The 12,979-nt window shown below is 37.9% G+C and overlaps 1 protein-coding gene and 1 long non-coding RNA gene across 7 annotated transcripts in view; one reads left to right on the top strand and one right to left on the bottom strand.

Annotated features, from left to right (window-relative positions):
* Nucleotides 1-11,606, bottom strand: part of LOC139165639 (uncharacterized) — a 52,419-nt gene extending 40,813 nt beyond the window's left edge. The window contains exons 1-3 of the long non-coding RNA XR_011558780.1: nt 11,532-11,606; nt 10,570-10,659; nt 9,491-9,670 (exon numbers count right to left, since the gene is read on the bottom strand). This is a non-coding gene — a long non-coding RNA (uncharacterized lncRNA). The remainder of the gene's footprint in view (nt 1-9,490; nt 9,671-10,569; nt 10,660-11,531) is intronic.
* The window catches only part of PTPRF (protein tyrosine phosphatase receptor type F), a 630,248-nt gene that overhangs the window by 284,051 nt on the left and 333,218 nt on the right, over nt 1-12,979 (top strand). The window lies entirely within an intron of this gene.

Here is a 12,979-nt window from a genome sequence, read left to right as displayed (position 1 = left end):
TACATACATACATACATACATAAATGTTAGGTTAAATATTGATGCTTTAAATCTTATACCAAATATTCTGTTTCTAAATCCTTACACTTTACAAACAGTCCTCCACTTACAACCACAATGGACCCCAAAATTTATATTGCTTAATGAGACAGTTAAGTGAGTTTCCCCCCCATTTTACAATCTTTCTGCAATTGTAGTTGTTAAGTGAAGCACTGCAATCGTTAATTTAGTAACTTGATTGTAAAGTGGATCTGGCTTCCCTATTGACTTTGCTGGTTATACAATAATGTTCCTTTCACAAAACAAATAAACAAACAAACATTGGCTTTGTTTGTCAAGAGGTTGTAAAAGATGATCAATGACCCCTGGACACTGTAACTGTCATAAATATGAACCAGTTGCCAAGTGTCTGAATTTTGATTATGTGACCATGGCGATGCTGTAATGGTTGTAAGTGTGAAAAATAATTATAAATAATTATATTTTTTCAGCTCTTTTCCAGTAACTTTGAAGAATCACTAAATGAATTGTTCTAAGTTGCAAATAACTTTATATATGTAAACCTGAAGTTGTACTTGAACTGCATGATCTTTAAACAACTGATTAAATGTGCACAAATTTCTAGGAAACAGAGTGAATTTGTATTTACAAAAGTAACTAATGTAACAGGAAAAGTGCAGATTTTAAACACCAGCTCTGTAAATCCCGTCCATCTCCAGAATAAACTCTATTGAGAATAATTAGACAATTGCCCTGTAGCAGGACATGTAAACTCTCAACAACTTGTCAGTGATTTGTGCTGTTGTTTTCTAATTCTCACCGATTCCTATATCCAGCTGTATTTGAATATATTTTTCCTGAATACCAGATCATCTTGAAACCTTGGTTTAGATGTCTGTCTGTCCCCCCCCCCCCCGTAAGATATTTGTGTTTTATTCTGCTTTTGTTATTACACTTAGTATAATGTCTTTGGAAGCCCATGAATAATTTCTACAAAGTGTACTGTACATCTGAGTATTTGAGCCAGATTAATATTTCAGATTCATATATCCCAGACATATCACTTCATTATTCCCTGCCCACATTCACCCAGATATTTTTTGGATGTCTCTTCTCTTGTAATATTAGAGCTCCCAGTCCTCCTTTGTGATCTGTTCAGCTCTGAATTTGGTGCCTGCAAATGTAATTCAGGAAGATTCTAAAGCTGAAATAGAGTTTTGGCATTCTAAGCATCTCTCCCAGTCACCCAAAGCTACATGTTTTCAGCATATCCACTCAGTTTTTGATGGCAACAGGGGAAGCATCAGAAACTGTTCTCAAATAAAGGAAGAAAGAACAATGGATTTTTCCGTGTGCTTTTTCTTTATTAGTTTGTTCTGTTTGTCATTTCTCTCTAATTTATTATTTATTGTTTTGATGAATTAGTTTCTTTTCCTTGTGTATCTTTGGTGTATTTGGCATTTTTAATCATTCTCAAAGTCCTATATTCCAAAGATAGTAGTTGTATGCAAAGGCATTTGTTCTTACGAGAAACAGAAAAATTAATATGCAACAAATTCAATTATCTGCTTTTCTGTCTTGACCTAAGTGCCCCATTAAAACTTGAAGAAGTAAGCCAGAAGATTGTACAATAAAATGCTGACATTTAGAACAACCTCCACTTCCTCTCTCATTCTTTCTCTTCTATGTATTATCAGAATGTGCAGGTAATTAATGCTGCTTGAATTCCAAATTATAGTTGATCTTAGCTAACCACAAAAAGCTAAGTGAAAAGTTATTGGAGAAAACACTGCCACATAGTCTGTTGAAGAACCTCATAATTTGGCATGGATTGCAACAAAGAGGAAGTGAGAAAATAGGACTTTAAATGGTCTTGGCCAAATATGGTGAATTGGGTTGAAAGAGTCAATGAGAGGGAGAAATAGACAAGTGAAGATAATGATGTACTCTAATAAACTTTGAATGTTAAAAGAATGACAGTGCTATAAGGAGGAGGGCATCAGAATTTTCCCTTATCCATATTTCCTGTTATTCTTATTTCTTCCTTTTCTTCTCTCTTTCCCCACCATTAGATTAGAATGGTTTTTTTTTTAATTTTTTCTCCACACATCAAGTTAGCCTTCTCCGGGTCCCGTCGACCAAACAATGTCGTTTGATGGGCCCCAGGGGAAGAGCCTTCTCTGTGGTGGCCCCGGCCCTCTGGAATCAACTCCCCCCAGAGATTAGAACGGCCCCCACCCTCCTTGTTTTTCGCAAGTTACTCAAGACCCACCTATATCGCCAGGCATGGGGGAATTAAGACATCTCCCCCAGGCTTTCTTATATTTTATGTTTGGTATGTATGTGTTGTATGGTTTTTAAATTGTTGGGTTTTTTTAATGTAATTTTATTATTAGATTTGTTCCATTGTTATACTGTTTTTATTGTTGTTGTGAGCCGCCCCGAGTCTTCGGAGAGGGGCGGCATACAAATCTAATAAATTGAATTGAATTGAATTGAATTTGCATTACCATACACAGAATATAATATTTCTCAACAAATTTTCATTACTTTGGCTTCAATATGTACTATTACTACCAGTATCTGTCAGTCTGAAGTTATCTCTTCACTCGCCCCTCCTCTCCCGTCCACTTTCTTGCACTTTCTCTCCCCCTTTCTCCTCTCCCCTCTCCACCACTTATCTCCTCCTCCTCTTCTTAGCTTCCTCTTCCTCCTTTTTAACCCCTCCCTGAGTGAAATATCTCTGTTCTAGTAGCTATTTGCTATGCAAGACTGGCATTTTCTTTCTTTATTCTTCTAGTTTTGCCAATCCCATTATTATATTATTATTTTTTTAGTTCTTTATTCAAATTTATCTTATTTAGAAAAGGGAATGAACAAGAATAAAGGAAAAAGGGGATACTAGAAATAACACCCACAACCCAGATGAAGAAAGTAGGCTAGGAGGCAGCACTAGATAAATGATATACATATAGATTCGGATGTTTAACTTTGCAACTTTGTAAATGTTTTTAATCATGCAAAAACACAAAACAGCCTAAGCTGAATTGGTTCTTGGTTCTTATATTACTGCTCACCTGAAGAATGGGATAGAATTTGAATGTAATGTTCTGACCATACAATGAGGAAGTAGACTGAGAAGAATGGTTGGATAAGTTGTGTTATAGGATATGCAGGGGCTAGTAATTGTCCTATGAGTATTCTGGGTTTAATAAAAAATAATGTCTTTTGTATCTTGGAGTTAAACTACTAAAAGTTTATTGTGATTGTTTGATACCCTAATGAGGGACCTGTGAAATGTGACTGGGCACTCCAAAAGCCTGATATAGTTGCAACAAGGAGAACAGAATCAAATGGCTGTAAGAGTCATTATCTTATGTATTTGAGCAAAAACTCTGTGAGAGTCAAGTCCTTATATAAGACAATGTTGGAAAGACCTTGAGGCTGTGATTCCCTGTTCTCCTCAGACAAAGAACTCAGTGCATTGTTTCAAACTTTCTTTAGTTTACGCTTTATATTTTTATACTTTACAATTTCTATTTCATTATTGATGGAACAGCTATGAAGAACGTATTGCGAAGCCTTGACATCAATGCTCCCTGTAGAGAAAAATCTTCAAATAATTTGTTTAAGCTGTGGTCTTGTTATATCTGTTACAACAGGTTGGTGATAGACTCATCTAGAAGATTGTAACAAGCCATTTATATGCTACAATACATTGGAGAGAAAGGGCATATTCGTATTGAACAACTAGTAATATAGTACGGGTAATAGTGGTAGTTGAGATTTCAGTTCCAGTTGAGATTTATATTGCAAGGATAGCTTTCTGTTGACTGACCTTCTGAACAGAAAAAAAATTATTACTTCCATCTGTTCTGTCATTGGAGAATCCCCTGGAGCTGCCCTTACCACATGCTCCAACAAACAGTGCAACTTATATCAAAGCAGATGGGAGTAAGATAAAACTCCTTATCAGCGGTCAGAGTCTTTCATACTCTTTTTTAAAGTCATATCCCCTTGGAATCTCAGGGTATAAAGGTGGAGGGAAATACCCACTAAAAACCTTCATTTGCTAGATTATCTCTGTACTGATGTATGACTGCCTAAACACCATTCAAAGATCTGTGAGAAACCTGTACTCCCCCAACATCCTCCCTCGCCCCCAATTTTACACAAACACCAATTATCATTGTTGCAGGTCTCCAGTTTTTGATCACTTATTTTCTCTATGGCTTCCCTGATCTCAGGGAATTTTTACCAACAAATTAAATGGAATTTTTTACCAACATATTAAATGGAAAAAAGTAGAGTTGAATATGCTGGGTCATATAATTAGTTTTCAGGCACTTTAAACAAATATCAGATGTAAAATAGAGACCTCCGCATGCATTTTTACAAATGTAGTAAAGATTCTGTTAACTAAATGAATACATAATGAAAGTTTTCTTCGTTCTAACCCTCTTAAGTATCATGAATGCTATTTTTACTTTACAGCTGTGGAGTACTGAAATAATCTTAAGTATACAGTGCAAAATCCCTCTAAATGTAGGGTTTGAAGCTAATCATCTAGGCATAAAGGAATATTTATGGTTTTGCTGGCCTCAAATCTTACACTATATCAGCTGACAACTTTTAGCATTCTGAACCAACACAAGTAGACCCAAAATGGGCACCTAGTTGAGAAAAGATAATCTCAAGAAAGCTCTCATGTGTTAGGAACTTTTTATCTATTCATCCCAACAAGCTCAGTTCCAAGCTGCTTCCGGCTTTTAGAAAATGGAAGATAATACAGTACCACTGGAGCGTAATTTCAAACTCTTGTTATGAAAAATTGTGAGATTATTTTCCAAATCCCACCTGCATCTAAGTGGGGTGGGGACGGAAATGTACGTTATCTAATGCATTGAATGTTCTATGCATGCTGTTCAATCCCATATTTGAATTTTGTATTATCCTGAATTGATTTGTGCCCAATTTTTGCTTGGCAGATTGTTGCAATGATAACATTTCATAAACTCCTTAAAACCCACCTTTGCCGTCAGGCATGGGGGAATTGAGTCATCTCCCCCGGGCCTATACAATTTAAGTATGGTATGTCTGTGTGTATGTATGCTTTAATAACGGGGATTTTAATGTTTTCTTTTTTAATCGTTAAAATTATTAGATTTGTTATGAACTGTTTTCTATTGTTGTTGTGAGCTGCCCCGAGTCTATGGAGAGGGGCGGCATACAAATCTAATGAATGAATGAATGAATGATTGAATAAATGAATGAATAAATGAATAAATAAATAAATAACATTAGAATAATGAGCATAGTAGCTACCTTAGCAGGAATTCTTCAGTTCAGGGAAGAATGCTTTCCTGCATGTCCACTTGTAAGCATTCCAGGTGGGAGCATGCAAAACCACAGATTAGTAAAACCCAGCCATAGTTATAAGAATCAGCTTTTATACCTTTTATTACAATTTACTGTTGAATTAAGTCATGTTTCAATTTAGGTGTCATATGTGATTTTTTGAGGGGCAATAAATCCAACGTCCTTAGCAGAATTCCTCTTTCCATGCTCAGCCACTGCTTTGGCAATGTTTTCCAACATCAATCCCTTCTAACTCGAGCTGAGCTAAATCTATTTAAGGTAAACAGATTAACACATTTTTCCATGTCTAACACGAGAACTGAGCGGTTGTCATTTCCCTAAAAGCATTGTATGTGACAGGCCCCAGATGCTGAGCTTCTTAGGACAGCTGCCTGATTTACTTGACTGAATTGGATTTACAGCTGGTGTCCGACTGTTCTTTGTTATGTTTATCGCCTGTCTCTGGGGCTAATCAGATTAGGTGATAGCATTATCTTATTGAGGATCCGATTTCTCCTGAGCTTAGGGTATGGGGTCTTTTCAGCATTTTATGGTTTCTGAAGTGGGACTTTTGTGTGATCTGCAAAAGATCGTAGCTTTGCCCTCTGTGCTGCAATCAAAGGGGAAGATTAGTTATCGCCTCAAGCTTTTTAAAATATAATGAACCACTGTTAGTAAGTTGCTTCTAATATAAGGCCGCATAGTATCCCTTATAGTATAAGTTTACATGGATAAAGTTTAAGTAGGTAATTGAAGAGTAATTGTCAGTTTTAAAGCGCAACTGATTCCTCCGCTGAGCATTGTTATAATGTGCTTGTTATATTGATATCTTCCAATCTTCCAGATATTGATCTTTCACCCGTCTTTTAGACACCCCCTAAACACCATTCTGTTAATCGTATATTAATTTTATAATCTTACCTTACCTTCGCCAAGCATTTTGTCATGTATCTAGACAAACAATGTTTGAGCTATTATTAGCGTGTTTACAGTTGTGTGTGTAAGTTTTGTGTGTTACAGAAAATAAATTCTAAACTTCACTCCAAATGTCTCACCAATCCTGATTAGGGAGATAGAATTGCAGAAAATGATTGGCTGGGAAACCATACGCATACAAAGTTGGAAATCCTTCAATTTCATATCAAAAACTGAAATACAAATTCCTTAGCTTGGACAGTAATTCATCAGTATCTATTGCAGTGCTATGAGATATCAACCTGATAGATTTCTTTTTGCAGTGACTGTCTTCTTACGTTTGGTCCTAAAGAAACCTGTATTTCCTTCCTCAACTTACAGCCATTCCTGTGATGACCCTGACAAATACCTCTCCCACCGGCACCTCCTTAAATCTCAGTCCCCAGGTGTGCCTTGTGAAAGGGGCAGAGCACTCTCCTCCCTTGTAGCCAGCTCAATCTGTGTTGATTTCTTCATCTCTCTTCCCTCCTTGTACTCGACCCCTCAGCTCTCCTTTTCTGCAGGCCTTACTAATTCAGAAAAGCTTTGCCTGGACTGACTTTGTCCTTTCCCCATTTCCTCCAAGGCCAATCAATGGACCAGATGACCTCCGGAACCACCTGCTACCGCACGAATCCCAGCGACCGATAAGGTCCCACAGAGTTGGCCTTCTCTGGGTCCCGTCGACTAAACAATGTCGTTTGGCGGGCCCCAGGGGAAGAGTCTTCTCTGTGGCAACCCTGGCCCTCTGGAACCAACTCCCCCCGGAGATTAGAATTGCCCCCACCCTCCCTGTCTTTCGTAAACTACTCAAGACTCATTTATACCGCCAGGCATGGGGGAGTTGAGATATTCCTTCCCCCTAGGCCATTACAAGTTATGCATGGTATGTTTATGTGTATGTTTGGTTTTTATAAATAAGGGTTTTTAGCTGTTTTATTATTGGATTGTCATATGCTGTTTTTATCATTGTTGTTAGCCATCCTGAGTCTACGGAGAGGGGCGGCATACAAATCCAATAAATTATTATTTATTATTATTATTAGTGGAGCCATCCTCTTCATCTCCATCAGTTCTTGTTCCAACTCAACCTCCCCCACAGATTCAGACTCTACGGGGGCATGACAATTCATTTAGTGATTGTTCAAAGTTATAAAGACACTGAAGATTGAATTATGACTGTTTTTTACTCTTACAACCATCACAGCATCTCCATGGTCACATGCTCGAAATTCAGACACTTGGCAACAGACTCATATTTATGATGGTTGCAGTGTCCTGAGATCATGTAATCACCTTTTGACTTTGCATTCTTCTCTCACTGGGGGTTATTAACAAGAAGCCCGGCATAACAGACAGGGTCTTAATTTTGGGGAAACACAGTACTGGAATAAGAGATGTTTGAACAGTGCATTTTATAAATTATTGAAAATTGTAGCAAGGACGAATGCCTTTTGGTTTTGACTACAAGGCTGGACTTGTATACCTTCTTGTCCTTGTTGGGATTCTAACACTACCACATGCTTGCACTGTCTTGTAAACACATTTCTGTGGTCAGGTCGCAATTAACTGACCAGTGAGTCAACCTTTGATGACCCAAAAGGGGGCATGTTCTCTGCTAGCCATATAAACACCACTGCAGAACAGATGGCCCTCCCCTTCTGACCCTTCTTCCTTTCTTCCTCCTTCCACATTCCTGTGCTTCCTTTGTCCTTGGCTGAGGACACATGTGTGGGATGAACAAAGGCATCCTCATGCATGGAAGCATCCAGAAACTGTGAACATGAACTGGAATATAAGCTTTACTGCCTGCATTCTGTAAATGCATGATATTTGTTAGTACAAGGTACATGGTTGTTAGGGTTTGCCATTGTAAACTACCTATTGTAATCTCTTGTACTACAGACTTTAAATATTTTGGGCTGGTTCACCATAAGAGGGCGCCAGTACTCCTCTCAATGATGCTTTAACGCTCATTCGCTTTTGCTTTGCCTTGAGGGGGGAGTGTATTTGCTTAGTGCTTGTTATGGATTGTTTCTATTTTGTATATATGTAAATAGTACTTATTAAGCATAACCAAGTCTGGGTCTTTTTCTTTGGCTTTACCACACATCCACACTCTGTTAAAATTCTCTGCTCAGTGTATGTCAAAGGTCTCATAGCCTAGCTATACCGAGACATACCAACAATATTGAAGAAACCAACTAAATTGTGAGAAAAGATTGTAAACATCTTTATGAAGGAATGATCATTTATTTTATTTATTTATTATTTATTTATTGGATTTGTATGCTGGCCCTCTCTGCAGACTCGGGGCGGCTAACAACAGTAATAAAACAGCATATAACAATAATCCAATACTAAAAACAGTTTAAAACCCATTATATAAAAACCAATCATACATACAGACATACCATGCATAAAATTGTAAAGGCCTAGGGGGAAAATGTATCTCAGTTCCCCCATGCCTGGCAGCAGAGGTGGGTTTTAAGCAGCTTACGAAAGGCAAGGAGGGTGGGGGCAATTCTAATCTCTGTTGGGAGTTGGTTCCAGAGGGCCGGGCCGCCACAGAGAAGGCTCTTCCCCTGGGTCCCGCCAAGTGACATTGTTTGGTTGACGGGACCCGGAGAAAACCCACTCTGTGGGATCTAACTGGTCGCTGGGATTCATGCAGCAGAAGGCGGTCCCTGAGGTAATCTGGTCCGGTGCCATGAAGGGCTTTATAGGTCATAACCAACACTTTGAATTGCGACTGGAAACTGATCGGCAACCAATGCAGACTGCAGATTGCTAACAAAGGGGATTGCCAGCCACATGTTGATTTCTTGCCATGCTTAATCCGTCGCAAAATAAACCAGCTGAACTCTGCTAATATTACTAGCTATTAATAATAACCAATACCCATCAGTCCTAAGAAGGAAAATATTTCAGTCCTTCCTTTGTCTCATAAAGAGAAGCAATAGCCTTTTTCTTGCTCTGTCTTGAGACTGGTGAACCAGAGCAAAGAGGAACAGTGGGGAACCCGTCACTTTACTTTCCCCGGCTCATGAAATGAATTCTGCTTTTCTTATCCTCTGCAATTTTCTTCATGTTCACACAAATAAATAAATCAAAAATAGAAAAGAATGGCATACCTAAAAAAATACAAAGAACAGACATGCAAAGAGAATATGGTTACCTATTGCAGTACCATTGGAGACAGAGAGAAGAGCGGGACATTTCAAAATCCAAGTTGTAAAGCCAGCCTGCCTTCACAATATTCCAGATGGCAAGCTACAAGGTCAAACATTTGAATTAATACTTTTTCTCCGGCTCTAGCAGAAACTCATGGGTTTGGGCAGATCTATCCAAACAGCATCTGCAATAGAGGAAAATGTTTTCTCATTATAAATAAGGTAGAGAAACTGAAAAGGGCAAAATTTAGCACCTCCCTTCTGTCTCATATTAGAACTGGGATTTGTAGAATGCCGATTGTCCAGGTAACAGCTGGGCATAGAATTACCATATCCTTTAAACTAGTCTCTAGAGGAGTAGGAAAAAGTTAAGAATTGTTCTATGTTTATTTTCTGTGTCTCCTAATAAATCTGTCATGGCCTCTAATACTTAGGTTCTCTGTACACACTCAGCATACTGCATATTTCCATTTAATTTGGATTTTCCGTGGCACAGAGTTCTTCTAAATTAGGATAGGCCAGTGCTGTCTTATTTTATCCAGAGCTCTGTGTAGTCCTGTATGTGCAATTCTATATTTTTATCTCCTTTGCTTCAACATTCTAGAGTGAGGAGATGGCACTCGATAATTTTTATCATTCCCCTTTTATTACTCAATGAAAGAGGGTTCCTCTCTCAAATATGATGATTGATGAAGATGATAGGTAAAAGCATTGCCCTGTAAGATAGGTGGTAGAGTTGTAATTTCTAAGCAGCTATATCAACAGAGCCAGGAGGCTCATATTTTCTATCTTCTGGGATACAGAGGGTTTGAGATTCCTAATCTTTCATTGTTTGGCCCAGAACTACCATGATAATGCAAAATTATGAAGGAAAATTGGCATGTCTGATGAGGAAGCAAAGAAAGGAATCATATGATAAATATGTCCAAGGCCTATTGAGAGTTTTCAGATAATGACTTCTTATAGTCCTTGCTCTGACCCCCCAATTTTTTAAATTGTGACATCTTTCAGTGATCAGTCACCAAAGACAGTAAATTATAAATTGGTTCTCCCAATTTAAGAGAAGTGTTCAAAGAACACTTACCTGTAAAACAGGTAAACTGTTGAGGCACGTTTACACATGATGAAAAGTGAGCATCTATTTCAATCAGCACCATAACAGCACAGCTGAAATCTATAAAAACAGAGTGGAGCTAGATCAAGACTTCAGATAGAGATCAAATGACTAAATAACATTTTCAAAGAAGCATCTATTTTCCATTTTAACACAATGCGTAAATGTGGTGTATCACTGAATACTATAGCTTAGTCAACTGGATTGTGTCAATAAGAATGTAGTCTACATTTGGAGATTTCTATCTATTTTTAATGATGATAATAATATATTAAATTTAAAATTAAAATTTTAATAGAAATTTTAATATTAGTCAAAGCAATCTTTCTTCCTTGGTAAACTGGATTTCTGTGAACATTATGCAATTTATAGATTCATTTCTTTTCCAGTTTCTTTTTAATATTTAGTCAAAACATATTTTAGTAACTCCATCTATTAGCACATAAATATAATATTCCCACCCTGTATTACTTTATGGATTGTGACCATAATATTAAAATGTTGAATGAAACAGTTTAAGGTATTCTTACAGATAGTATTTGGCTTATGACTGGTGTGTTTAGTGACCATTCAAAGTTATAACAGACTTCCACAGGGTTACCTGCAACTTAGTTCGAATGGTCATATGATTGGATGTCAGCTACATAGCAACCAGCCCACATTAATGGTTGTTTGCAGCCACTTGCAGTTATGTTGTTCTGTCCTGCACAGCAGCCAGCCGATAATTAGCCCCAAAAATGTAAACTCAAACACACAGGGTTTTTTTATACACAACAAAGTTATTTTTGTCTGTTACTTCACAAACGCTGCATTAAACAAAGCCTCCGCCTTTCCCAAAATCCAGGCGTGAGGCCAAATTGATAAGAGAATGAATCCCACACTCTTGCTTCTCAGCCCACAGTCACTCACAAGAATTTAACCCTATAACTGACCAGTAATTAATCCAAGTTTGTCAGACAGAATACTCTTCACAGGTTGTTTCTCTTCCGCAGTCTCGAACATTGACTGCTTGCAAAGAGCACTCTCAAAAACCCTCCCCTTAAATACTCTCGGGGAGTGCTGACTATGCACAGCTGTGCTTACTTCTCTTTCCTGATCTTCCTCAACTGCTCCTGTCAGTCCCTCATTCTTCTGACCCGGGCATTCATGACCGGGTCCCTTATTTCCTCAGATTCTGGCAAAGCCCCAGTTGGGGGCTGCAAATCCCCAGTTTGGGGCTGCATATCCCCAGTTGGGGGACCTATAGCCTCTGTAGGCTCCTCACCCCCAGACTCTTCCTCTGGCTCACCCTCTGACTCCCCCTGCAGCCACACAGGCCGCTGTGCCCAGAGGGCCCTGGCTCATCAGGCTCAAAGTCCGTTGCCAGAGAGCCTGACTGCAAGCCAACCACAACATATGTGACCATGTTTTATGATGTTTTTGTCAAGAACTGGCATTTTACTTTCATTAATAGCATCCCATAGCAAGCAATGGGTTTCTTGCATGACTGTAGCATTTGCTTAAGAACTGCTGCATGACAGTAACCTGCTTTGATGGCCATCATGCATAACTGCACGTATTCAGTGTTTGATTCTTTTTTGCAAATAAGACCAGGAGATAAAACAAATCTTGTAGTTATAGATTCCTTGCCTTTGACCATTGAGTGGAATTGACAGGCATCAAATAAATAACTATATTCATTTCACTTTCTGCCTAGTCTTTTCTGAAAATTATAGCATTTTTGAAAAAGTGAACGTTCTATTTCCATGTCTGTCTGTCAGTGTGTCTGTTTGTCTGTCTATCTATCTATATCTATCTAATGTATCTATCTTATCTATGTATCTATCTATCTATCTTATCTATCATCTATCTATCTATATCTATATATCTATATATATATATATATCATGTATCTTATCTATCTAGCTATCTAGCTATCTACATCTATCTATCTATTTTTCCTGTCTATATCTATATCTATCTATCTATCTATCTATCTATCTATCTATCAATCTATCTCTATATCTCTATATCTATATATCTATATATATCTATAAATCCTACACGGGAAGAAACCCGAATATACCAAGACTTGTTCTGAGTTCGGGTTTTGCCCTGTGTAATATTTTGCATGTCTATGTGACGTTTCGGTGAAATCACATTCACCATCATCAGGCTGAAGTTGTAAGCTTGAAACTTCAGCCTGATGATGGTGAATGTGATTTCACCGAAACGTCGCATAGACATGCAAAATATTACACAGGGCAAAACCCGAACTCAGAACAATCTACATACCGGTACATATACCCGTGAAAATCTACGAAAACAAATATGTATGTATGTATGTATGTATGTATGTATGTATGTATGTATGTATGTATATATGTAGATTGTTCTGAGT

The sequence above is a fragment of the Erythrolamprus reginae genome, chromosome 3 (genome assembly GCF_031021105.1).
Source record: "Erythrolamprus reginae isolate rEryReg1 chromosome 3, rEryReg1.hap1, whole genome shotgun sequence".
Classification (NCBI taxonomy): Eukaryota; Metazoa; Chordata; class Lepidosauria; order Squamata; family Dipsadidae; genus Erythrolamprus; species Erythrolamprus reginae.
This window is presented reverse-complemented; position numbering and strand designations above follow the sequence as displayed.